This window comes from Globicephala melas, chromosome 2 (assembly GCF_963455315.2).
Source record: "Globicephala melas chromosome 2, mGloMel1.2, whole genome shotgun sequence".
Classification (NCBI taxonomy): Eukaryota; Metazoa; Chordata; class Mammalia; order Artiodactyla; family Delphinidae; genus Globicephala; species Globicephala melas.
In genome coordinates this window covers 86,663,317-86,667,687 of record NC_083315.2, presented here as the reverse complement: position 1 = coordinate 86,667,687, position 4,371 = coordinate 86,663,317, and positions in this window count along the sequence as shown.

The window sequence follows — 4,371 nt, the reverse complement described above, 5'->3', positions numbered from 1 at the left end:
CAGCAGTGGGCACTGGGCTGACCCTGGCTGTTACCTACCCCATCTCCCATGCTCTATGGATGGTCCTCTAGACACTGTGCAAGGAAACTATTAGTCTGATCTGAAAAGACACAGGACAAGGGACACAGTCCCACTTCTACATCTCTCTTCCTCAGACAGATTAAGGGTATTTGATTGCCAATGCAATTCTGGTCTTAAAGGGAAAGAAAGAGACCCATTGACAAGCAAACATAACAAGTGATGCTTTCAGATACTATGTCCAAACTGTTTTGGGGGTATTAGAAATTTACTGTCAGTATTTGGGCCTTTAAAAAATACTATAAAAGGGACTTCCCTGGTGGCGCAGTGGTTAAGAATCCGCCTGCCAACACAGGGAACACGGGTTTGATCCCTGGTATGGGAAGATCCCACATTACCACAGAGCAACTAAGCCCGTGCACCACAACTACTGAGCTTGTGCTCTAGAGCCCACCAGCCACAACTACTGAAGCCCACGTGCCTAGAGCCCATGCTCCGCAACAAGAGAAGCCACCGCAATGAGAAGCCTGTGCACTGCAACGAAGAGTAGTCCCCGCTCGTCACAACTAGAGAAAGCCGGCACACAGCAAAGAAAACCCAACGCGGTCAAAAAAAGGAAAAGAAAAATAAATACTATAAGAGACCAACTTTATGTCTTAGCTAAGTTCAAGTCCCCCTCCCCTGCCCTATAACTGATAAAAATATACGGGTCCACTCTCCTCAGAAATAGCATGACTGATGGTGGTTAGGAGGAGGTCAGAGGTCAAGCCAAAGTGGCATTTCTCCATCTCTTACAGAAATGGCCATTTTGCTCCCTTGCAAAGGTAAGAGTGCATTGCTGTAGCAATAATGCAGTAAATGGTATTCTAATTGACCTTAAATAGATACTAGAGCTCTCTAAGCACCTAACTTTCTACTGAGGAGGGATTCAGACACATGGAATAATGGGGGTTTTGCTTATTAGCTGTACCACACAAGCTTCAGATAACCAAAGAGAGCTCGCTTTTTAGCCCCATAATAACCTCACTGCAAATTGGAATGCATCGAGCATCTCCATCTGTAAACTAGTCAAAACTGAAGCTGTGTCTAATCAGATGGAACGAAAAGACCATGGAGCAGTAGAACGCGTCACTGTGGATCACCACGGCCTGTCTCCTAAGTCCGGATGGATGTGCCACGTGTGCCCTGACCCCTCGGAGAGTGCTGCCCTATTAAGATGGCATGGCAGCTGGCTCAGTGATGCGTCAGGCTGGTCATTTTATTGCGTAGAGGCACGACCTGAATCAAGTCATTCATTCTTCATGTCTGGCAAACAGTGTTCCAAGATTTAAGTATTTGAGTTTTTAAACCGATGGCTCTTTTCCCGTCTATATTATATCCCAAGAAAAAAAGAATTATGTCTGAAAAATAACGTTCATCTGTCCCAAGCGCTGCTAAGTTAATGCCTTTATGTGAAGGTTTGCTTAGGGTAGAGAAAGGGAAGTGCTTTGGGTCCATTCCACAGACTCATACAGCCCTGCTGAAGAAACTGGCCCTAAATGACCCCCTCCAGAGCCATGACCTTTTTTTCCCCCAAGTCTCCATTATCCATTGTCCATTTGTCCAGTTGTGCTAGTGGGTGACAGACTGGAAGGAGAGTGAGGTTTTTCAGGGACTGGAAGCCTTACGTTCTGCTCAGTGTCCTGGTTTTACTGGTTTGCGTCTTGTGCCAGTTGATTTTATTGACAAAATTGTTTGTCCCAGTTTCAGTATATAATTGGCTAATTTTTTATCTGTGACTGTGAGTCTCTTATTTCTCTTTGATGTTAATTGTATGGAAAGCAGTTGAAAGGAGAGTTCTATGTTTCTCCTCTAATAGGAAGCATGGTTGAAAGTCAGAATACAGGAAAATGAGAGAAGCTGATTAGTCAAATTCCTTCGGGAAGATAAATGGCAGTCATTGATTGTGTTAGGAGATTCGATTTCCAAATAATCCCCACTACTCAGAAGTGCAGCACAGCACTAACTCCATTCAGCGTCACAGTTCGGATCAGCCATTGATCAGCTTTCGAGCAAAAACAAACTCTAGAGTCTAATCAGAATATTTGCAGAAAAGGTGACTCAAATTACGTCCTCCTTTAACCAAACACTAGCTCTTATTTTGTGTTCACTGAAGTCTGTTCTGATTTGGGAACTAGCCAGATGAGGAATGCCAAGTGTACAGAACATGTGGCATTTTCCACTTTACATTCAGATGAGCTGGTGTCACTGAAAACCAGTGTTTCAGAAACGAAATGGAAAGGCCTAGAGGAACTTGCAGTTAACAGTGCTTGAAAGACACTTGTCTTTGTTAATATGTTTGCCTTAAAAATTTTTTCAGAGTCAAGAGAATACAACTCTTCAACTTTTAAATATTTGCTATAATTCCTTGCTTCTCAATTATATAGTATATCTTTCCCTGCAGTCTGCCTCCCAATACCCTAAGAGGAATCCTGCAAAGGATTCTCTGCAACCACGTCAGGAAATTTTCAGCAGAAAAGTTGTGATTGGAAATTGAAACCAGTAAGACTATGTTTTTTTTTTTAAATCTAAACCCAACTCAGAGTATTTTTGATGGCTCAGATGTAGAATTCAATGTGAATTCAAGCATGTATTAATGCTTTAGAGGGAATCTTAAAGCAATGGAATAATTATTAGTACAGTACACGAGGATGCAGAGGGTCACACAAAACCACAAAACTGATAGAAGCCTATGTTCATTTTCATGTAATGATCACACTCTCACCTAATTATCACATCTAGCCTATTTTTGTTAGAGCTCACACAGTATACTGAGTGCTCGATTGACTAATCACTTACACTATACACTTGCTAAAGATCATGATAGTAGCAATTTAGAAGCATATCAGTGCAATTTGTTTGTTGTGCTGAGTCAATCAAAATATTGTTCCCAGTTTCCCTTTAATGGTTTTACTGAAGCAATTTAAATATTCTGTCCTTACCATCCATCTTTGACACTTTCCTTTTTGAAACTATGAAAGAATTCTAAATTTAGGGTGTGGGTAGAGATGTATGGAGCCACACACATAGAAATCTGTTCTTATTTTCAATTAAAGCATTTCTATTGACTTTGTTCTATAGACAATTTATAGACAGTATTGCTTTGAAATGGGAAGTGACTTGATGAAGTATACCAGGGTGTTTAGCTAGGCTGGACTTAGGACTCAGATATTTCTGATCAATAACTTGGTAAATAACAATTTTACCCCCTAAAATGTACATATTATATTTACTTCCTGAATTATACAGGGGCTAGGGAGACTCCTAGGGGAATGATGAGCAAAAACACAGTGTGGAAACACATTAATCAAAGTCACAAAAATGAATTTATTACGAACTATAATTAATGCCATTACAGAGAGAACACACTAAAGGGGGTCAAGAAAGACTTTCTGGGTAGTGATGTTTGTGTTGACATCTAAAGAAGTTGGTTGGCTTGCAGAGTCCTGGGAGGGTATTTATGACTGGGGTAAAAGAAGTGAGGAGAAGCCAGCGCAGGCACAGCCTTTTCAAGGATGCTGGTCCTTAAGAGCAATGGGAAGGCACTAAAAGGGTCCTTTAAGCATGCTCACATTTGCATCTGGACTTTTCTGGTTCAACATAGGAATGAACTGGAGGAAGCCAGTTAACAAACTGTCTTAAGTTGTCCAGGTGATAAATAATGGTAACTGAGACCAGTAGGGGATGACATAGATGGAAACAAGTAGTCAGATTCAAGGCATTTGGGATGCAGAATGTCCAAGTTTGGTGATGGTTATTTATTTTGTGGGGAGGTGAGTGAGGCAGATGATTTCCAGTTTTTTCACTTGCTCAACTGAATGGCTGTAATATTTACTAGGTAGATAACCCTGGAAGAGGACCAATCTTGGTGGGAGATATGCATTTGTAAAAATTAAACTTGAGATACCCTTGAGACATCCAAGTAAAGATGTCATGTAGACAATGACTTACATGGTCTAGAACACAAAGAAAAAATATGGACTATAAATATATATTTTGATATCACTGGCCTATGAGTAGCAGTTAAAGTTGAGGACAAGAATATGTTTCTTAGGAAGAACATATAGAAGAAGAAGAAAAGAAGACCAGGACTCAGCCTTGAAGAACTCAAATATTAATGATCGGGTGGAGAGAAATATGCAAGGGAAAGCTTTGGACAGAGAGAAGCCAGGTAGGCAGTAGGAATATATGAAGAGTGTGGTATCACATTGACTAAAGAATAAGAGAACTTCAGGCAAAAGGGAGCATGGTAAATAGTGCAAGGATTGCCAAGAGACTGGATACAAAGAGCACTGAAAAAATATCCATTGCATT